Raw genomic sequence first — 23,466 nt, forward strand, 5'->3', positions numbered from 1 at the left:
AAGGAAGGTACAGCCTGATAATCTGTGTTTTTTTTTGTGTGTGTGTGTGGACTGTTGTTTTTTTGTGTTTTTTTTTTTTTTTTGGTGGGACCCTCACTGTTGGCCGGGGATTGAACTGGTGCTGCAGAGGCTGCAGGCAGCCTCACAACCCAGCGCTCAACGCTGCACCACCAGGGGAGGCCCTGTTTTGTGATTTAGATAGCACTCATTTATTCTAGAAGAGACAAGGAAATTATTTACACGATGAGATATTTCAGAATTTCAGTGGAAATGGCAGCTTCACATGATACCATTTCAATCGTGGTTTATTTCAGCCTGCATACTTTCCAAGGGTGTCACCATCTCTAAATAAGAATTAATCCTTGTTTTCTAGAGCTCCATATTCTAGGAGATCTTCAATCTCCAATTTTCACACTAACTGGTTGACCACCCTTTCGAGCCTGATTCAACAGCTGTTACTATTGCTTCCAATACTTTTCCTTGAGATTTTTCTGGAAGCATAATACCCCCTTTGGTTACAGTTTCAGCTGCACTCCGTTCAACTCAGTCAGGGAGGGGACGAAACTTTCTAAATGTCTTCTGCCATGACCCTTGCTGCCTGCTGCCGAAGCTGGTGCTCTGCTAGATGAGCTGAATAACAAGCACCGTGATTACCATGAGTGGTCGGGTTGGGGAGCCCCTGTGAGGACCACCACAGGAAGTGTAAGATACCGGACACTAACTGTAGGAACTCTTTATCGTTTACTTGGCAAGTTAGAATTGAGATGAGAAATAATGCACATGGGCAGCACTCTGTCTGCCCACCTGTGCCTATGTAGGTGCCTCTTTTCACCAACTCTCTCCCTCTGCAGGGTAGCTGCTTTCTGGCTACCCGCGACCTCTACCATGCTGGGACTTCTCACTGACCTCTCTCAGTGGAGGCAGCTCTCCTCAAGGCCTCCCGCCTGCACCATGCAGGCCTCTCTTAGCAAACCTGTCCCTTTCAGGGCAGTTCTTCCTGCCCATTTGTGTCTATGCAAGTGTCTTTTACCGTTTTGTCCCTTTCCCTAATAAACTTGCCCTTTAAATATATGAAAGAAAGAAGGAAGGAAGGAAGGAAGAAGGAAGGAAGGGAGGAGGGAGGGAGGGAGGGAGGAAGGAAGAAGGAAGGAAGGAAGAAGGAAGGAAGGAAGGAAGGAAGGAAGGAAGGAAGGAAGGAAGGAAGGAAGGAAAGAGGATCTCCTCTGGTGGTGCAGCGGTTGAGCGCTGGGCTACGAAGCTGCCTGCAGCCTCTGCAGCGATGGTTTGATCCCTGGGTGCCGGCAAGGATCCCACATGGCGCACAGACCTCTCCTGCCGCCCGCTGCTCCCCTCAGCAGTGTACTTCGGTCCTTCTGCCTGCTCTGCTCCCCGCTCTGGCTCTGGTGAATTCTCTCACCCTCCTGCGCTTCTGAGTGTACCCAGTGCTTGAATAAATAAATAAATAAATCAGAAAGAGAGAGAGAGAGAGAGAGAGAGAGAGAGAGAGAGAGAGAAAGAGAGAGAGAGAGAGAGAGAGAGAAAAGAGAGAGAAAGAGAGAGAGAGAGAGAGAGAAAGAGAGAAGAGAGAAAGAGAGAAAGAAAAGAAAGAAAAGAAAGAAAGAAAGAAAGAAAGAAAGAAAGAAAGAAGAAAGAGAAAGAAAGAAAGAAGAAAAAGAAAAAAAAGAAAGAAAAGAAAGAAAGAAGAAAGAAGAAAAAGAAAGAAGAAAAGAAAGAAAGAAAGAAAGAAAGAAGAAAGAAAGAAAGAAAGAAAGAAGAAAGAAGAAAAGAAAGAAAGAAAGAAAGAAAGAAAGAAAGAAAGAAAGAAAGAAAGGGAAAGAAAGCAGGAAAGGCAATAAAGAACATGGTTTCATCACAGCGGTCAACATGACATGCATTCATAAACGTTACCAATTCAAAGACAGAGGGGGAAAGTCAATGGGGAAGATCAGATGTTGGTGGGCACCGAGGTGCAGATAGGATTTGAATAAAGATGAGAGACACATGTAGGGGGAAATCAGGGAAACGAACAAAGTTCTGAAACAGGAAGGAGAAACATAGCAGTGTGTTCTCTACAACAGTCTGGTCAAGTTACAATATATAATTTGATGAAGAGTTAGGAATTGGGATTGATAATAAGTTTGGGCCAAATTTTGGGGCCAAATTATAGAAGGTCTTAGAAGTCAGGTGGAAGAGTTTAACCTGACTCAGATAAGAAAACGGGGAGTAAAATAATATTAACTAAGCAAAAGCCACTCAGAACAGCTAAAAAGGCAGGGGTCTGATGCACACTTTAGGGTCAGGTCTACCCACTTCTCTTAAATTCTGAAACTATCCAGCAAGGGAACTATCAGAAGGCCCAGTGGGAAGACAATTGTGTGTATCCTCTCGTCCACCTTTCTAATACAAATCTTTTCTGACTCGGACACAAATTCCCTTTGCCTTTTCCTTTTAAAATCAGCAGAAAAGTTCCTTGAGACCCTGAAACTACTTTACAATTTAGAGCAATGCCTATTTCAGGACTAGAAACCTTTAACCCTAAGTCGTTTTCTAAATCCCAAACACACATGGTCTGGAAATTCCCATAAGTCAGGAAGTAGTTTACCTATGGTGAATATGAAAGTTTTGTTCCCAATTATCTTGGTGCAAAGACTTGTGAACTATGATCCTGAAGAAAACCATTTTGAGGATAGAAGGGAAATGAGTATGGTATTTCCTAAGAATTTTGGCTTTCTCCCTTTCTCTTCTGCTTCTCTGCTCACTACTGAACAGGAAGTTTCAGAAGCCAATGCTGAGCCCGAAAGCCAAGCTCCTGGGCGATTGAGGATTTTCTGGTTTCAAATTAAACAGAAAACTAAATTAGCAAATTAATTGTTGGATGTGTTTTCCTGGGCCCTTCATCAGCTGCTGCAGGACCAGTAGCCAATCAAAGAAGACTTTTGACTGCCCTGGAGAGGGGGCAGGGTTCAGAATCAGGTTCTGCTAGCTACCAAGTGTCAGACATGTTAATTTTAAATTACTTTTGTACAGCTTGGTGTCAAAATGATTAAAGCATGAAGAGAAAAACAGAACCAAAGGAGAGAGAAGGGAAATCATTTACCTTGCCTTTGGAGAAAGGACACTGGAAGTTCCGTTTCAGCTGGCTCTCTTCCTGTAAGTTTGGAGGGTCTAAGCTTTAGGCCCTTTAGTGACCACCCAAGATGAGAGGCTTGTGTGGTGGTCATGGCTCTCCATTCCCATTATATACTGTCGCTATCACTTTATATAAAGCTCTTGTATGAATAAGTGAAATAAATCTTTTTTAAAAAATAAAAAAGAACTGGGGTACAGGCCAGAGGTGCAGGGGGTGGGTGAGAGGATTCACCAGAGACAGAATGGGGAACAGAACAGGTGGATTGACTGAAATACACTGCTGAGGGGAGCAGCAGGTGAGTCAGGAGAGGTCTGCTGCGCCATGTGGGTCACCTCCCTGGCTGGGGATCGAACTCGTGCTGCAGTGGCTGTGGATAGCTTCATAGGTTGCATCTTAACCCCTTGTGCCACCAGGGAGGCCCTATATAATTTTTAAATATGCATACAAGAACTGGGGTACAGGCCAGAGGTGCGGGGGGGTGGTGGTGAAAGGATTCACCAGATACAGAGTGGGGAGCAGAACAGGTGGACGGACTGAAATACACTGCTGAGAGGAGCAGTGGGCGAGACAGGAGAGGTCTGCTGCGCCATGTGGGTCACCTCCCTGGCTGGGGATCGAACTCGTGCTGCAGTGGCTGCCGATATCTTCATAGTGCTAAGACTTGTGCCACCAGGGAGGCCCTGTTGCTATTTCTATGTGGCAGAATCTCTATCCTAATATGTTCCTAGTACTAATATGGCCATACTTCCTTCCCCTCTTCCCTAGGAAAACTTTACTCTGATGATCTATTTGGTATTGTGTTAGACTGTGCTCTAGGTTATACTTTACACGTAACAATAGATTTTCTATTCCTGTAAAAATGCTACGAGGAGGACGTTATTATAATTTCCATTCCACAGGTGAAAAAATTGAAGCTCGAAGAGGTAATGTCATTTGTTCTAGTCACTCATCTAGCAGGAGGATCAAACTTAGTCCCAGGTTTGATCTATTCCACAACCCACTGCCTCCTTTCCATTTTCTGTTTTAGGTTGGGGAAACCAAGAGTTTAAGTAAGTCTGACTGCTATAACAACTTCAGTGTCCCTTTGAACAGTCATCCCTGCTTTCTTTTTGTTTAAGATGCTGCTGAGGTCAGCCTTATTCTCCATGAAATAGCCAAGTCTTTACAGAACTAGTTTCTCTGGTGAGCAAGTAACCAGCTCACTGGTTAGCTTGTCTTTTTTTTTTTTTTTTTATAGAGGCATGTTTGTTTATTTATTTATTTGTTTGTTTGTTTGTTTTGTTTGTTTATACAAGCACTGGGTACAGTCAGAGGTGCAGGAGAGTGAGAGAATTCACCAGAGCCAGAGCGGGGAGCAGAGCAGGCAGAAGGACCGAAGTACACTGCTGAGGGGAGCAGCGGGCGGCAGGAGAGGTCTGCGCGCCATGTGGGACCCTCCTCCGGTGGCCGGGGAGCAGCCGGGGATCGAACCAGCGCCGCAGAGGCCGCGGGCAGCTTCGCAACCCAGCGCTCAACCGCTGCGCCACCAGGGAGGCCCTGGTTAGCTTGTCTTTGTCTCCATTCCCAACTTTCCCCATTGGTTTCATGAGCTTCAAGACGCCTTTTGCTTATGAGCCACCACATCTGAACCTTGTATGTGGTTGCTCTTCAACCACCAACATGAAGCTGTACTTCAGGAGTTCTCTTGATCAGCTGGATTTTTTTTTTTTAAGATTTATTTATGCATATAAGAACTGGGGTACAGGCCAGAGGTGCAGGGGGTGAGAGGATTCACCAGAGACAGAGTGGGGAACAGAACAGGCAAATTAACCGGAATACACTGCTGAGGGGAGTAGTGGGTGAGACTGGAGAGGTCTGCTGCACCATGTGGGTAGCTCCCTGGCCAGGGATCAAACTCATGCTGCAATGGCTGCAGATAGCTTCATAGGTTGCATCTTAACCCTTTGCACCACCAGGGAGACCCTTGATCAGCAGCTGGATTTTATTGTTTACTTTCTTCATCCTGTCTATACTCACTGCACACCATTTTACCGTGTTGTTTGTCTTTGGAATTGCAATGTGGTATAGATTAAGAAGCTGGTTGGTGGGATAGATTTCTAAAGTTGCTTGTTCTGGGTGCTACTAAAGTTTTAGTTGCACCAGGATAGCCTCAGGATGCCAAGCCACCATTCAAGATTTTGATAATGCTCACAAGTGACCTAAAACACAAGATAGGAACTCCCTGGTGGCGCAGAGGTTAAAGACACAGGGCTATCAAGCTGTCACCAGCCACTGCAGCACTAGTTCCATCCCAGCCAGGGAGATGACCCACATGGCACAGCAGACCTCTCCTGTCTCGCCCGCTGCTCCCCTCAGCAGTGTATTTTAGTAGATCTGCCTGTTCTGCTCTCCACTGTCTCTGGTAGATCCCCTCACCTGCTGCACCTCTGGCCTACACCCCAGTTCTTGTATGCATAAACAAATAAATATTTTTAAAAAAACACAGGATAATTTTATTCATCGATCAATTTAGAAATACTGAAAATTAAAACATGTTATTATCAGTAGACTTTTAGTTTTTCAACAATCTAATGAGACAGGTTATATTGTTTCCCCCTTTTTACAAAATCCAGCTGATCAAGAGAACTCCTGAAGTACAGCGAATATGAAAGGCACCTGAAGCAAACAGTCCAGCTACCATGTGTATTTTGAATGGTTCCAGTGACATATGTGGAGTTTGTTACATTCTAAGACAATTTCATATTTACACGATTTCTTCCATAGCTGAGATAACACGTATGTGGTCTCTGAAGCTTCTAACCATCAGTTCTAGAGTCTTTTTTTTTTTTTTTAAAGATTTATTTATTTATTTATACATACAAGCACTGGGTACAGTCAGAAGCGCAGGAGGGTGAGAGAATTCACCAGAGCCAGAGCGGGGAGCAGAGCAGGCAGAAGGACCAAAGTACACTGCTGAGGGGAGCAGCGGGCAGCAGGAAGGGTCTGCGCACCATGTGGGACCCTCCTCCAGTGGCCGGGGAGCAGCTGGGGATCGAACCGGTGCTGCAGAGGCTGCAGGCAGCTTCGCAACCCAGCGCTCAACCGCTGCGCCACCGGGGAGGCCCAGTTCTAGAGTCTTAAAGCTCCTCAGGACAAGTTTAATTCCTTTTTTACACAACAGCCCTTCAGGTATTTCAAGATGGCTCATGAATTCTTTCTTATAAAGCAGCATTTCTAGTCTCTTTACCATCTTGGTTGATCGCTCCCTTTATTATATCCTTCTAAAAGTGAACACGTTACTTTCAGTAGAATTAAGCGGAGTTCTTTCTTTCCTTGTTCCATACGCGGTTTCTATTAACGTAGCCTAAAATTGTATTTAATGTATTTGAAGCTCCTTATGGGAGGTTGGGAGGGTATACCCACTTGACTGGCCACCACCTCCCTTGCCATGTACTTGGTTTTCATGTTTATGTTTCTTTTTTTTTTTTTTTTTAAAGATTTATTTTTATTTATTTATTTATACAAGCACTGGGTACAGTCAGAAGCGCGGGAGGGTGAGAGAATTCACCAGAGCCAGAGCGGGGAGCAGAGCAGGCAGAAGGACCGAAGTACACTGCTGAGGGGAGCAGCGGGCGGCAGGAGAGGTCTGCGCGCCATGTGGGACCCTCCTCTGGTGGCCAGGGAGCAGCCGGGGATCGAACCGGCGCCGCGGAGGCTGCGGGCAGCTTCACAGCCCAGCGCTCAACCGCTGCGCCACCTGGGAGGCCCATGTTTATGTTTCTTTTCTAGTTCTGGCATACCATGCCCACACGCTTCACTTGCACATGACCTTGATCCTCAATCTTTGCAGTATAGTACTGATTTCTCTATGTGCACAAATGTCATATTTATTTTCTCTCAATTTCCATCACTTATCTCTTCCCACTTCACCTGGTTTCTACCTTGTTGAACATCAGAGACTCCAAATTGCTTTTTAATGATCTTGCTTCCCTATAATGTGAGGTAGGAAGGCTCTGAATTTGGTTGGATCTATCCTAATGCTCTGAATTTGGTTGGATCTATCCTGGTTAGCGCTTACAAAGCATATGTTAACAGCTCAAGGCTGGTTTCCAAGAGAGTAATCTGATTTAAGAATGCTTTTCCTAAGCAGATCTCAACAGATTTCACTGTACTGGAGTTCCAGCGGAGGGGGGGTGGGATGGGGGGAACATGGCCTAGCACTTGGTCATACAGGGGACATTCTGAATGCAAAAGGTGGTAAACTAATGGTGACACTTCACTCTATGGGCATTTAGGGTGATAACCAGTTTGGATGGTGAGAAGTGAAAGGTCCATGCAGCAGGCCGGAATGCCAAACTTTTCCCGCCATAGGAGCCCAACTACCCACCTGACCTCTCCTCGCCCTGTAAAACCCTGCTTCCCCCTAACAACGTGCGCGACTCCACTGACCCCCGCCTTGGGTCTGTGAGGTCCGCCCGGGGCGCAATAAACTTTCCCTCCCTTTAAGAAATGTAGCCTGGCCCTCCTTTTCTTTACCGTGCCGAACCTTTCAAGAAGCAGAATAGAAACGACCTAGGTTCAAATCCTGGCTCTGTAGGGTCCAGCCTGGGTGATCTTATACAGTTATATAACATCTCTGCATTTTTATTTCCTCATCTGTAAACTACTGGCAACAATTGTACCTGCTTCTTAGGTCTGTTGTGAAGAACTGATTCATATAAAGAACTTAGAACAGTGTCTGCCTCACCAATACTAAATGATAGACCTTGTTGTTATTATTACTATTATTATCATCTTTATTATTCCTGAACATCGGAAGAGAATTTAAAGGTATAATGGAAAAGAGATGATTTCTCCCAGGCACTTAGGTTTCCTGTCTGCATCTTTACAAGTCTTAGTTCATTGAGCCTTAATGTTGTGGTTTTGGCTTTGTAAGGAAGCAGACATTCAGAAGGAAGCCTAAGAGTCATTTGTGAATGAATGCCGCCTCTCAATCTGGGACTGAAAGGAGCAGAGTAGAACTCTTTAGGAAGGGGGAGTAAAGACTGAAAGAATTAGAAACCATGGGGTATATGATCCAACATTATTTCTTCCTTTTCTCCCTTACTGAAAAAACAACAACAACTTTCAGGTAAAAATGAGTAAATGTTCCTTGGTGATGGCTATGAAGCCACAAATCTTTCCAAGAATTGGTAGTCTACAATGACCAATCTTTTGTGCTTTCAAAATCTGTGAATTAAAATTTTTTTTCTTTGCCCGCCCCCCACCCCTTCTTGGTTCTACATAACAATTTAGTACATAATTCCACAAAATGTCAAGGGGTCCGGAGAAACTTATGTTTGGTTATGTTGTATAGTCTACAGTGTAGACTCTACACTAACAGAGGAAATTAGTTTAGGTTGTGTCAAATCGTGTTAAAATACAACATTAAATAAATGCAGAGTCCAGAACAAAGAAAGTGATTAAGCTGGTTTAACTGCATTCAACTCTCTTTGCTAAATCCCCGTAGGGGGCTCGAGTTAAACAACAAATTTGGCTTCTTGTTCTAATTCCTTTTTTTTTTCCCCCAGAGAAGAAATATTTCTTGTGATTCTGATCAATTTGTTGTCATCGTCTTCATTTCTTAGCCCCTAGGAAAGTTGAGGTGAAAACTTAACTGATTCGGTTGGATTTTAGGACGAGACGGGCTGTGAATCATGGAATAGAGGGCGATCGGTTGGTTCTACACAAGAGGGGCTGGAGGAACCGAGACTGGCTTGGGAGGTGTGTGATTGTTCAGCCCCAGAAAAAGGCCAGCTAGTGACACCCGGGAAGAGGATTTTATCCGGCAGTGAATCAAATAAGGCTGCGAGGGAGATAATAAGGTGTAATTATAGCAGTGCTGTTAGTGCCTGTTTATGGGGTCTGGCAGCAATTTGGTTGAACACCCCTCATTTTGAGAAATTTGTAATTTGGCAGTAAGAATTCTTGCCTTAAAATCTGGCACAAACCCTCACAGTTTAATATTGCAAAATCTGGGAAATGTTGAAATGTGGCTGCTATTCTAATTGAACTTTTTCAGGCTCTTTCGAATTGTTTTTTTTCCAGTTGGATTCAGAAACAAATGCCTCTTTTAAAAAGTTCACGGGGGTTTTTTTAAACCACAAGCTCAAGTGAGCTTACAAGCAGATGTACTGCTGTAATAAACTCTCATGACTTAAATCTTTGTGTACATACGGGGGGGGAAAAAGCTTTTTTACTTGAAAAACTCGAGTTCCTTCTGTGGGGAGCCCTTTAAAAATCCGCCACAATCAGTATTCTGTTTAATTCCTTTGAGTCAGAGCGGGGCGACATGGTGTTGCTCTTGGTTTTATCAACCGACTGCTTCCCCTAAGATTATTCCCCGTTGTTTTAAAGTAGAAGGGAGGTCACTAGGCTGCAGTGAAATGTGGCCAACTGCGCCTGGGACCAACTTGGCCCAACGGGCTCCTCTGAAGTAATTGGAAGTTTTCTGACAGGAAACCCGTCAGTTCTTCTAAGTCTCGGCTCCGGTTCCCACGGCCCCAGCGGCTGCTGCGCCCCCGACGCCCCTCTCCGGGCCGCGGGGTGCGGGGCGCTGTGGGCGGCAGGGGGCAGCAGCGGGAACCCGTTGTTCTCGAGGTGGGGGGTGGGGCGGGAAGCGCCCCCCACCCCGTTTCCGCGCCCCACTCCCTCCACCCCTCCCCCCATCGCGCCTTCTCTCCCTCCCCGCGGGGAGGAGGGCGGGGGCGCGGAGCCCTCCCCCGGGACAGGGGGCGTGTGCGCGCGGCCCGCTCCCCTCCCCCCGGCCGGGCTCTCCTGGCTCCCCCAGGCGGGAGTTTCCAGGAAGAGCTCAACGCGCGGCCGCACCACCGAGCGCACGGAGACATCAAGTAGTCCCTCAGAGCGCCCTCATGAGAGAATTCTAGCTGCCAGGGATGGCGGGAGTTGGGCCCCAGAGAGGCAGGGAGTGGCAACGCGGCCCGCGGCGCTCAGGGGAAGAGGCCTGAGCTCCCACTTTTCATTCGTGGAGAAGGGCGGAGGGGAGGCGGCACGAGTTCCGGCGGAGGGGTTCGGGCGCGCCCGGTGGAGTGAAGCGCCGCGCGGTCGAAGCGCTCACAGAGTTAAAGTGGGCGGGAAAACCCGGAGCGGACTCTCCCGGACACGCCAGCCCCTCCCGCCCCATTCTTCGCGGGGGAGGGGAAAGACAAGAGCAAGGGATGGAAACGTGTTCCCTTTCCCTGCTGCCCAGCTCCCCACTGAAGAAACAAGTGGCGACCCGCCACCTCGAGGCACGCGGGGCAGGACGCTCTGATCCCGGCGGGGCGGGGCGGGCGGGGCCGCGTGGCTCCTCCCGGAACGTCCGCACCGTCGGCGCTGGGCGCGCGATCAGAAGCCCAGGCGGGAGCTGGAGGAGCTGGGCGCGCGCATGCGCGGTGAGCGCGCGCGCTTCCCGCCCCTTTCCTGAGCGCGTCCCCCTCCCCCACGTTTCCGGCCGCCACCTCAGAGCCTCCCCCGCACCCAGCCCTCCCCTTTCGGGGGAGGTGGCCCGGCTGGCCCATCCACTGACTAACCCCTTCACCCCAGCTTCGCCCCGCCCTCCCGAGCTTCGGTACAAACTCCGCAGCTTGGGCTCGGCTTTCACATTCCCGCCTCCGCCCTGCATCTCCCCTCCCAACCCTAAAGCACTTCCTGCAAACTGCCCTGTTCTCTCCTTTCAGCGGCCGCGGCCTCCTCGCCCGAACTGGTTGGCTGTTCCGCGTTGGCGGGGCCTCGAGTTGCAGTCCTGTATTGTGCCGCCCTCGGTGGAGCGATAAGCTGCTCCATTTTACAGACGGGGAAGTTAAGGGGCAGGTCGCGGCCCGGCCAGACCCTAAAAGGCTCCTCGAGTGGTTGCCTAAGTCCAGCACCCTAACCGGTCCTGGGAAGGTCAACCCTCGGCTTCCTACAAGTTAAGCAACCTGGGGAAGCCGGTGCCCAAGCCTTTCCTGTTGGGACCCTCAGTCCTGCCGGCCAAACCAGCCCACTTAGCAAAAAAGCCCTGGGAACAATTTATACAACTCAACTGCAGCGATTACTAGAAGGGCCACTTTGCGAGCTTAGCAGGCACAGAGGCTTTTAGCGGTGATGCAGCTTATTTTGTTTTATGTAAAGTTTCTTTAACAGGATGTGTGGTGTTTTGTCTTAGATTTTACAATTTTCTTAAATTTCCCCCCATTCCAGATCATTCGGTTCTCAAAATATTTTGATGGAATTTTTCCCCTCAACTCAAAACGCTGCCATTTTATTTCAAAAGGTACTTTTCCTTTTTGTTAATATAGTTGGTAGTATTATCCTAAATTCCCCACTCCCATCCTCACCCCAGAGTCAGTTTGGGATTCAGCTCTGATTAAAGTTGTCTCGAGTCCATTAGAGGCTTGCAAGAGGTAACAGAATCTTGAAACATTGCCTCTATAAACTGCGGAGTACGAATTTAAAAGCTATAGGGAATTAAAGGAAATAGAAGACGTAATTTTATGTTTTTTAGGGATTCATAATTTCGGATTCACAATTTTTAGTCTCATTCCCTCTATTGTAAATATGGATCTGCTCATCTCAGTTTTGTTCGAAGTGACCGTTTTTAATTTCCTTCTATGCAAATATTTCGAATTACTTATTGGGCTGATGTCCTCTATAAACCTACTGGTGTGAAGAACTAGTTATGATTTGTTACAATTTTTTTGTTAAGTACCCTGAGAATGTTGCGTACTAACACTTTCTGAGCATTGGTTGGTTCAGTGAATGAATGTTTTCTATGTACATAGCGTTATGTTCGATCTTTTGTGGGACATAAAGCTGAACAAGACAGGGCTCTCTTTTTAAGCAGCAATCTGTTACTCACCACTGCCACCACAGTAAAATATTCTGTCATTTCTAGATTCTTTTTTATCGCTTAGTTGTATATTAATTTCCAAAATGTTTTTCTCCCTTTTTCATGTGCATTTCTCAGATTCTGAACATGTTGATTAAGAGAGGGGAGCAGTGAATAGCTAAGCATATTAACAGAAAGAAGAAGTGGGCAGTGATTGAATGGCGAAATGAATGATGACACAGTCTAATATTGAAAAATTAGGCTGTAGGAATGGCAGGAAAGAGAAATTTAAGTGTACAGATGTTCAGATCTTCAGATTTTAAAAAGATGGCAAAGTCTTAAGAATTATGCACTATTTAGCACTATGTAACTTTCCGTGAGTATTCACAAACAGCTTTTATTTCAGGAAGGATGAAGTAGTCTTGTATTTAAGCGCTTGCCTCCATACATAGAAATGGTGAGGAATTGAAGGAGGACCAGTGGTAGAATCTAGTTTGCAGTGGAATTCAAATTTCCTAAGGTAGGAGGAGGAGAGAAACCCTTGATTTAGGCTATACACACCCAAAATTCTTTTTTTTTTAAAGATTTATTTATTTATTTATACAAGAATCGGGGTACAGGCCAAATGCGCGGGAGGGTGAGAGGAGTCACCAGAGACAGAGTGGGGAACAGAACAGGCAGACTGATGAAATACACTGCTGAGGGGAGCAAATGGCATTACAGGAGAGGTCTGCAGTGCCAAGTGGGACCCTCTTGGGCTGGCTGGGATCTAACAGGTGCTGCAGAGGCTGTGGACAGCTTCACAGCGCAGCATTCAACTGCCTGTGGCTCCAGGGGAGGCCCTGTTGTTTTTTTTAAAAAGATTTATTTATGCATATAAGCCAGAGGTGCAGGGGCAGAGAGGATTCACCAGAGACAGAGTGGGGAGCTGAACGGGCAGATTTACTGAAATACACTGCTGAGGGGAGAAGTGGGCAAGACAGGAGAGGTCTGCTATGCTATGTGGGTCAGCTCCCAGGCTAGGGAACAACTCTCCAACTTGTGTTATAGTGGCTAGCAGTAGCTTGATAGTGCTGTCTTTAACCCCTGCATCACCAGGGAGGCCCCCAGACCCAAAATTCTTAAGAAAATCACTTATTGGGCCTCCCTGGTGGCGTAGGGGTTAAAGTCTCAGTGCTATCAAGCTTTTGCCAGCCACAGTATATTTCAATAGATCTGCCTGTTCAGCTCTCCATTCCGTTTCTGGTGAATCCTCTCACCTCCCTCCCTTCCTCTGGCCTAGATCCCAGTTCTTGTATGTATAAATAAATGAAAATAAATCTTAAAAAAAAATTAGAAAATGAAAAACAGTGATTCTGAACACCTAACTTACATCTAAATATTTTTGGCCAATTTAGAATGCATTGCATTTGAACTGTATTATTCAAATTATAAACTCTGCTTCTTTCAGCTTTTCTAAATGTTTCTATTAGGCTCCTGCTTCTGCTTCCAGAGTTCATTGCAACTTCAACCTTGCTGTTACAACCTGGTCTGCAAAGTGATGCCTCTTATGAGGTTGGTGCTATTAGATAATGTAACGAGATTTTTAGCGCAATCCTATTTTACTTCTTTTTTTTTTTCCTATTTTATTTATTTATTTAAAGATTTAATTTTATTTATTTATACAAGCACTGGGTACAGTCAGAAGCACGGGAGGGTGAGAGAATTCACCAGAGCCAGAGCAGGGAGCAGAAGAGGCAGAAGGACCAAAGTCCACTGCTGAGGGGAGCAGCGGGTGGCAGGAGAGGTCTGCGCGCCATGTGGGACCCTCCTCCGGTGGCAGGGGAGCAGCCGGGGATTGAACCGGTGCTGCAGGGGAGCAGCCGGGGATTGAACCGGTGCTGCAGAGGCTGCGGGCAGCTTCGCAACCCAGCGCTCAACCGCTGCGCCACCGGGGAGGCCCTTTTTTTCCTATTTTACCTCTAACATTTAAATTCAGAAGTTAAATTGTAAGGATCCAAGAATGTTTTCTTTTCTTTTTTTTTTTAAGATTTTGAAAAATCTTTACTTATTTTTGCATAGAAGAACTGGGGTGCAGGCCAGAGGAGCAGGGGGTAATGGGATTCACCAGAGACAGAGTGGGGAACACAACAGGCAGATCTACTGAAATACACTGCTGAGGGGAGCAGCAGGTGAGACAGGAGAGGTCTGCTGTGCCATGTGGGTCAGCTCCCTGGCCTGGCTTCTAACTCAGGCCACCAGGGAGGCCCGACACTATGTACCTCCTAATGTGAAACTGAGGACACATTATCACTTTAATGGTAATCCTGCCCAAAGTGCACAAACTGAATCTAATCGTGAGAAAATGTCAGGCAAATTAAAAATGAGAGCCATTTTATAAACTAACTCGCCTGTACTTGTCAAAAGTGTCAAAGTCAGGAGACAGAAAGGAAGTCCAAGCAGCTGATCTAGATTGAAGAGGCAAAAGAAACATCACAGCTAAATGTAGTGTATGATCTTAGACTTAATCCTGGACAAGGAGAAAAAATAGCCCTAGTAATGTTTTCAGAACAATTGACACAATTTGATATGAATTGTGAATTAGGTCTTAATTTTTATATCTATATTGTGGTTATGTAAGATAATTGTCTTGTTCTTAGTAAATGACACACTGAAATAGGGGTAAAAGAGTATGGTATTTTTAAGTCTCAAATGGTTCAGAAAAAAATGTGTACATGTTTGAAAGTATATATATATACATACATACATATATATATACACACACATACACACATGAACACATACACACATATATATAAAGAAAATAAAAAAGCAAGTGGAGCAAAATATAAATAATTTTTAAATTCAAATGAAAGCCTTAACAAGAGTTGGTGGCCTAGGGGTTAAGTCTCAGGGCTATCCCTGCTATAGCCTGAGTTGGATCCCCAGTCAGGGACCTAACCCACATGGCGCAGCAGACCTCTCCTGTCTCGCCCGCTGCTCCCCTCAGCAGTGTATTTCAGTCGATCTGCCTGTACTGCTCCCTACTCTGGTGAATCCTCTCTCCATGCCCCCTGCACCATACCTCTGGCCTACACCCCAGCTCTTCTACACAAAAATAAATAAAATCTTCAAAAAAAAAAAAAAAGAGTTCCTTGTACTGTTCTTTAAATTTTCTCTAAGTTTGAAGTTATATTGCTTTAGATCATTTGTTCATTTACATCATTTGTTCCTCCTCCTCACCTTGAAGAGGTGAAAATTCAGATTTTGGAAGATGAAGATTTGCTCAAGATCACACAAGTTAGTGACAAATTAGGGTCAAACTTAGATCTCCAGATGTTGGTCATTTTTTTATAAAAAAGATTTATTTATTCATATAAGAACTGGAGTACAGGCCAGAGGTGCGAGGGGGTGAGAGGATCTACTCAAGACAGAGTGGGGAACAGAACAGGCAGACTGACTGAAATACACTGCTGAGGGAGCAGTGGGTGAGACAGGAGAGGTCTGCTGTGCCATGTGGGTTGCTCCCTGGCTGCTGGGGACCAAACTCGTGCTGCAGAGGCTGTGGATAGCTTCACAGTGATGTGCTTAACCCCTTGCGTTACTAGGGAGGTCCTATTGGTCATTTTTTAATAATACCAGTGGAATCTGTCAGTGTTTGTGTTGGATGGCAAAGGTTGAGCCACCATTTTTACTTCTCTTTTTAGTTTCTTGGTTCCTTAGGGCTAGTTCCTTTTAATAGAGAATCAGAGTAACATAACTAAATGCCTCTTTCAGTTCCTTCGTAGTTAGGTAAGGATGAATTTGAAGTTTTTGAGTTGTACAGTGGAAGGATATCCTTTCCTCTTGCAGATTCAACATCTTTCCTTTTTTTAAAAAAAAAAAAAAAAAAAAAAAAAAATTCAGGGCCTCCCCGGTGGCGCAGCGGTTGAGCGCTGGGTTGCAAAGCTGCCGGCGACCTCTGCGGCGCCGGTTCGATCCCCGGCTGCTCCCCGGCCACCGGAGGAGGGTCCCACATGGCGCGCAGACCTCTCCTGCCGCCCGCTGCTCCCCTCAGCAGTGTACTTCAGTCCTTCTGCCTGCTCTGCTCCCTGCTCTGGCTCTGGTGAATTCTCTCACCCTCCCGCGCTTCTGACTGTACCCAGTGCATGTATAAACAAAAACGAACAAACAAACAAACAAATAAATAAATAAAAACATGCCTCTATAAAAAAAAAATTAAAAAAAAAAAAAAAATTCATTCATTTGGGCCTCCCCTGGTGGCGCAGCGGTTGAGCGCTGGGCTGCGGGACGGACCACAGCCTCTGCAGCGCCAGTTTGTTCCCTGGCCGCCCGTGAGGGTTCCACAAAAAAAAAAAAAAAAAAAAAAAAAATCATTCATTTATGCACACAAGTGCTGGGGTACAGGCCAGAGGTGCAGGGGATGGTGAGAGGATTCACCAGAGACAGAGTGGGGAACAGAACAGGCAGATTGACTGAAGTACACTGCTGAGGAGAGCAGCGGGTGAGTCAGGAGAGGTCTGCTGCACCATGTGGGCTGCTCCCTGGCAAGGCCAGGGAATCGAACTCATGCTGCAGAGGCTGCAGACAGCTTCATAGGTTGCATCCCAACCCCTTGTGCCACTAAGGAGGCCCCAGATTCAACATCTTTTTCTTTTTTTCAACATCTTTCTAATTGCCAACCTTTTCCTGATGATGATATGATATTGTTTAAACTTCTTTCTTTTTTCTTTTTAAAGATTTATTTATTTATACATACAAGCACTGGATACAGTCAGAAGCACAGGAGGGTGAGAGAATTCACCAGAGCCAGACCGGGGAGCAGAGCAGGCAGAAGGACCGAACTACACTGCCGAGGGGAGCAGCGGGCGGCAGGAGAGGTCCGCGCGCCATGTGGGACCCTCCCCTGGTGGCCGGGGAGCAGCCGGGGACTGAACCGGCTCTTCAGAGGCTGCGGGCAGCTTCGCAACCCAGCGCTCAACCGCTGCGCCACCGGGGAGGCCCTAAACTTCTTTCTTTAAGCCACTCCATTTCAGTATTATGAATTAATGACATCAGTTATTAGACTTTTTGGTATTTCTACTCTAAAGAAAACTATGTTTGCATTTCTGTGGTCCTAGGACTCAGTTTCTTTACCTGGTGAAAAATTAAGGCATAATATACTGGGGGAAAAGAGGAATAAAGCATTTCAGAATTGTAGTATTAAAGTAATGGAAATAATCTAATCACAGTAATAGAGAATAGGAGCCATTAATTTTACTAGTTAGTTACTGAGTGATATCAGCTGTATAAAAAATTTAAGAAATCAAACCCATCATTTTCCATATAAATCCACTAATAGCTAATTGTCCAGTGTGAAGACTCCTTGTCTCCAAATCATATAATGTAAAATATTTTGTCAAACTGTATGAAATTGCTGTTATCGTAACAATTGAATTTCAATAACTTCATATGGTTTAACCTAATAGCAATAAGAATATTATCAGGTAGTGATATATATCTTTCTTTTTTTTTTTTTTTTTTTTTTTTTTTAAAGATTTATTTATTTATTCATACAAGCACTGGGTACAGTCAGAAGCGCAGGAGGGTGAGAAAATTCACCAGAGCCAGAGCGGGGAGCAGAACAGGCAGAGTGACGAAGTACACTGCTGAAGGGGGCAGCGGGCGGCAGGAGAGGTCTGCACACCATGTGGGACCCTTGCCCGGCGGCCGGGGATCGAACCGGTGCTGCTGAGGTTGCGCGCAGCTTCGCAGCCCAGCACTCAACCGCTGCGCCACCAGGGGAGGCCCCGATATATATCTTTCTTATGGTAATGGTAGAAAAATGGAAATAGTCGATATGGCAACTGCTTTTGACTCTTCACCTTCTCAGTTTTCTTTTCCTACCCCAGCTTTTACTCTGTCCTGATAATCACTGTGAGATTCTTGCTTAGATTTTACATTCCTCCAGATTTCCATCTTGGCTTTTATTAGCTTCTCTACCTAGCATCTTCTAAGTATCAGAAAATTAGAAATGGTGGGCCTCCCTGGTGGCGCAGCGGTTGAGCGCTGGGTTGCGAAGCTGCCTGCAGCCTCTACAGCACCGGTTCGATCTCCCCAGTCACTGACTAGGGTCCCACATGACGCGCAGACCTCTCCTGCCGCGCCCAGTGCTCCCCTCCGCAGAGTATTTCGTCCTTCTGCCTGTTCTGTTCCCCTCTCTGGCTCTGGTGAATTCTCTCACCCTCCTGCGTGTCTGACTGTACCCAGTGCTTGTATAAATAAATAAACAAATAAATCTTTAAAAAAAAATTGTATATATAAAAAAAGAAAATTAGAAATGGAGTATCAGAGGCAATTTGTTCAATCTCCTTATACTTCAGATTGAGAAACCATCTAGCATCATAAAGCTGATATCTCAGACATGTGGCAAGAATGTAACATCATGACCCACTACAATAGTCTTTCTATCTTGGCATCCATGTTCTATCTGGACCTTATATTTTCTGTAGCCCAATATGGGTCAACCTCTTTCCTCCCCTTATCTTTTTCTGTCTTCTTCCTTTTATCATGTTATTTTTCTGGAAATTGCCTTTGGGTTTCTTTCATTAGTTTGCCTTCCACCCCCACTTCCCTACCATCTTTTTTTTTTTTTTTTTTTTAGGATTTATGTGTTTATACAAGCACTGTGTACAGTCAGAAGCATGGGAGGGTAAGAGAATTCACCAGAGCCAGAGCGGGGAGAGAGCAGGCAGACGGACGAGTGCATTGCTGATAGGAGCAGCAGGCGTGGCAGGAGAGGTCTGCGAGCCATGTGGGACCCTAGCTGATCAAACTGGTGCTGCAGAGGCAGTGGCAGCTTCACACGCAGCCCAGTGCTCAACTGATGCACCACCGGGAAGGCCCTTCCTCACCATCTTTTTATGTGCAAACTTAGTATTATTGAAAACAGTTAATGGTAAAGTTGTATAATTTTCTTGGGAAAATGAAAGATAGATATACATGTGTTTCTGGTCTCTCTGCCTTTTCAAACTTTAATTGTCCTGCTATTCATAGACTTGATTTGGAAAAGACATAGAAGAGAAAAACCTCTTTATTTTGAGTAAATGGAACTACCATCAATTGTAAATGAGTTTTAAGCAGTGTACTTCGGTCAGTCTGCCTTTTCTGTTCCCCACTCTGTCTCTGGTGAATCCTCTCACCCCCCACATCTCTGGCCTGTACTCCAGCTTGTATGCATAAATAAATCTTTAAAAAAATTGTAAATGAGTTTTAGAGATTTTTTTTAAAGATTTATTTATTTATTTATTTATTTATTTATTTATTTATTATCCATTTATTTATATGAGCACTGGGTACAGTCAGAAGCGCGGGAGGGTGAGAGAATTCACCAGAGCCAGAGCGGGGACCAGAGCAGGCAGAAGGACCGAATGAGCAGCAGAAGAGGTCTGCGCGCCATGTGGGACCCTCCTCTGGTGGCCAGGAAGAAGCCGGGGATCGAACCGGCACTGCAGAGGCTGTGGGCAGCTTTGCAACCCAGCGCTCAACTGCTGCGCCACCAGGGGTGAGGCCCGAGTTTTAGAGATTTAATGATTTTTGTCTTAATAAAGTAATAACCCTTAATTTCTCTGATTTTATTATCTTGGACTTGTGGACTTTTTTCCAACTATTAATTGTTCCTGGTAGGCAGAGCTGAAATTAATTAGTATTAATTTCATTATTTATTTAATTCACATTTATATAGTAAAGTTGAAATATGACAAACTCATTACCAGTTTCTTTCCATTTCTTCTAAAATATTTCATTTTCTAAAGTTTGTTCCTTTGTGATCTCAGTGTGACTACATAGTTTCTAAGAGGTGACATGTGCTTCCCTCATTTCTAGTAGGAAGAGAACATCTCTCAAGGAATCTCCTTCAGAATGGCAAGGAAGCATCTTGTCCAGAAGCCCCAGAAAAGTCTTTACATATCTCATTGGTCTGAATGAAGGCCACCTGCCCATGGAGATAGGCTGTACTAGGTTTAAGTCAAACATAGTCAACCCTGGGAGCGGATCTCTTCATAGGTTGTGTCCTAACCAGGGAGGCCTAGTTTTAATTCTTGATTAACTTTCACATATGGTTTAGGTTTCTGCTTTTCAAAAAAGTTACAGAACTGTGTAGATGTTAAGTTGTGTGTTTCTGTTGTTGCATTTGATTCTTTGTTTTTGTTTTTTGGTGGGACCCTCGCCGGTGGCCAGGGATTGAACCGGCGCTGCAGAGGCTGCGGGCAGCCTCGCAACCCAGCGCTCAACCGCTGCGCCACCAGGGGAGGCCCTGCATTTGATTCTTTGTATGAAGAAGAAATGGAAAATTAGAAAGGAGAGGGATGAAAATGTGGGAGGGGGAAAAATGGTTTATGGGTATGGAAAGAGAGGAGGGAAAGGGAGAAGTAGCCAGAAAGCCTACTAATGAGTTAGAACACTAATGTGTTTGTCTTTCAGGCATGAAAATAAAGAGTTGGAATTGGTACCAAATCATATAGAGTACAGGAAGTTAGAAAACTACCTCTAACATGATATCATTGTCTACTCTTCCTCAAACATACCTGAATTATATATTCTTAGAAGGAAGAAGGAAAGTTTTTTGCAAGTGTAAAGATCCATTATATGAAAAACCTCTGAAGGGAGGTATTTTTTTGAAGTCTCAATGGTATACAATTGTGAAACATAAGACCCAAGGAAAATTAGAGAGAATTGTTCTTTATTTGCATTCATTTATTTATTCAGCAAATATTTGTTGAATGTGCCTGGTACAATGTCAGGTCACAAAGGTGAAAAAAAATCCTATCCCAAAGCATAGAGTAATTGTTATGGAAAGCATCATGCATGTTACAAAGAGCATACAAAAGAAGAAATGTTTGGTTTTTTGTTTGCTTGCTTACTTGCTAATTTTTAGATGAAGTAACAATACTTGAGTTTTGGTTTAAAAAAATTTTTTTAACTTTTTTTTTTTTTGAGATAACATTAGTTTGATTTAAGTCTTGACAAAGAAACAAGGAGTTTCCCAGTGAACAGGAAGAGAAGAAATCCTGGCTAAAAAGATAGCATATGAAAAAGCACAAGTGTATGATATATGAAGCACAGGGTACCTTTAGAGAACAGAAAGTAACTTGGTATATTAGAGATGTCAATCATTTCTCCTATGTGCACATTCCTGTCTTAGAACCTGCCCTTCTCAAAGTTAATATATATTGAGTACTCTATTGAATGACCCTGTACCCCTGACCACAAGACCAGGAATGGGCCCTTCACTGGAGCTAATGAGATTTTCTTTCAGGAATAACGTAATGAACTTTTATTGTTAGTAGATTTTATAATTCAAGTCAACCCTCCTACTGAAGAAAGCTCAACAAGCTGGGTAAAATAAAAAGCGTCCTCTGAAATCATGTGATGACTGTCAAGATAGTGAGGAATTACTGGAGCAAGATCTTGGATAGGTAAGGAATTTGGAGTGATGAACCTGACACAGAGGCTACTTTTGTCAGAAGGAATTGACTGATTCAGAAATGACTGGGAAGCTTCAGAAGCTTCAGAAGTTACTTGGCAGCTTTAAGAGTTGATGGGGATATGTTGGAATCCAGGACTTATAAAAGCTGTAATCCTGACACATCACCTCCTACTTTGGCCCAGGATTTTAAAACACTGCACTGTAGGTGTAATGGAGCTCTAAAAGTAACTAACCCTCATTCAGACTGCAGGCTGACATCATATCATCTAAGTGACCCAGAAAGAGCTCAAGGCTTGAATGTGTATTAAATTAACCCTAATTACTAGTGGCAAGAACAAATAAAAATCCCCTTTGGAGAAAATAGCATCCTCTTTTGCCTGAAATTATTATTATTATTTCCATTGTCAAATGATCCTTTATTGGAATTTTCCTTTGCAGCTCTTAACTGGCTAGGCACTCCACCACACCATGCTGATGTCATCTATGATGTCATGAACATTGCAGTCCACCAACTGAGCAGTACCCAGGATCTCTTTAATGGTGCCAGAGAGTTCTCTAGCTAAAGATCAGTGCCGCATCTGTTGGGCTATGCTGACAATCTCATCAAAAGTGATATTTCCACTGTACTTAATGTTTGTCTACATCTTTTGGTCTCTTGGTGGTTCCTTGAGGGCTTTAATGATGAGGTCAGAGGCTGAAGCTACCACCTCACTCTGGGCCTGTCTGTTTGGAATGGTCAGTTTCACTGTAATCTTCAGACCCTTCCAATCATCAGTTGCCTTGGCAATGCCATCGCCAACTTTTTGGGGAGGCAGGCCCAGGGGACCCAGGGCAGACATGGCATCAGCTTCCCCACCAGTGTACCTCAGGCATATGACTTTAACCTCACTGGGATTGAACTTAGGCGGCATGGTGAAGGCAGCTGCCGTTGGATGAACCTGGACTTAGGACGACCAAGGGAAGTTGTACCTTGGCCTCCTCCAAGCTAAAAGCCAAAAGCTGCCTGAAATTATTTATATAAAAATTTCTATAAAAAATACAGTGCCCGGCACAAAGATAACCAGGCATATGAGAAGAGAAGACACCATGAGTATAGAGGAAAAATAAGATAACCAAAAACAGGTCCATAGGACATGTGTGCAATGTTTGGAACAGACTATAAAACAATTCTGTGTACTGTGTTTGAGGAAGTAAAACCAACTTGAAAAGTTTGGCAGAGAGCTAGAAATTATAAAAAGTGACATAAAGAAAGAAAGAAATGTGGTAAAAGAAATAGCCAATTTGCAAATGAGCAGAATATAAATTCTAGATTAAGAAAATGGTAAGCACTGAAATTTGTAAGATCAGAAAAGACTCAACTCCGGTGACCTTGTTGATCCACCTGCATGTTCAAGAAGAAATACAGAGAAGAAAAGAGATAAGAAGGCATATGATCCCAAGAAGAGAAAGATGCAAAGAGAGTAGCTACCTGACTATTTTCCAATTCAGCCTCAAAACCAATGGGAGATCTTGGTTATAATAAAAAAAGATAATAAAAATGATGATTATGAGAATTTGACCTGATCAACTGTGAATATACAGAAGAGTGTTTTTTAAAAAATACTTATTTTTGCATAGAAGAGCTGGGGTGTAGGCCCACCAGAGTAGGGAGCAGAACAGGTGGATCTACTGAAATATACTGCTAAGGGGAGCAGTGGGTGAGACAGGAGAGGTCTGCTGCACCATGTGGGTCAGCTCCCTGACTGGGGATCATACTCAGGCAGCAGCTGTTATAGTGCTGAGACTTAACCCTACGCCACCAGGGAGGTTCCAGAAGAATCTTATTGAGCTGCAGAAGACTGAGGTAGACAGAGGTTGGAGGGAGCAAAATCAAGAATTCTATTTTAGAAATGTTAAATTTGAGATGCCTGCTAGATATCTCAATGGACTTGTCAAGTTCATATTTAACAGATGAGACTGGAAACTCAGGGAAGAGATGTGAGCTGGACTGTAAGTTAGGTACTTAGTGGCAGTAAAGTTATGGGCTCACCCAGGTCAAAGTGTGAATATTTGGTCTCACTCATA

General features: G+C 44.6%; 1 long non-coding RNA gene and 2 pseudogenes across 1 annotated transcript; 1 reads left to right on the plus strand and 2 right to left on the minus strand.

The window, feature by feature from the left end:
- Positions 1-310: 310 nt before the first annotated feature.
- On the minus strand, positions 311-7,478 carry LOC119236095 (10 kDa heat shock protein, mitochondrial-like; annotated as a pseudogene).
- A 3,423-nt stretch (positions 7,479-10,901) lies between these two features.
- LOC129145125 (uncharacterized) lies at positions 10,902-16,830 on the plus strand. Its single transcript, XR_008550219.1, has 4 exons — positions 10,902-11,230; positions 11,330-11,402; positions 13,408-13,511; positions 16,676-16,830. It is a non-coding gene; the product is annotated as an uncharacterized LOC129145125 (long non-coding RNA).
- A 5,013-nt stretch (positions 16,831-21,843) lies between these two features.
- LOC119236619 (60S ribosomal protein L12-like) lies at positions 21,844-22,376 on the minus strand (annotated as a pseudogene).
- Positions 22,377-23,466: the final 1,090 nt, after the last annotated feature.

The sequence above is a fragment of the Talpa occidentalis genome, unplaced genomic scaffold (assembly GCF_014898055.3).
Source record: "Talpa occidentalis isolate TD23 unplaced genomic scaffold, MPIMG_talOcc4v2.1 talOcc4.9, whole genome shotgun sequence".
In the NCBI taxonomy this organism is placed as follows: Eukaryota; Metazoa; Chordata; class Mammalia; order Eulipotyphla; family Talpidae; genus Talpa; species Talpa occidentalis.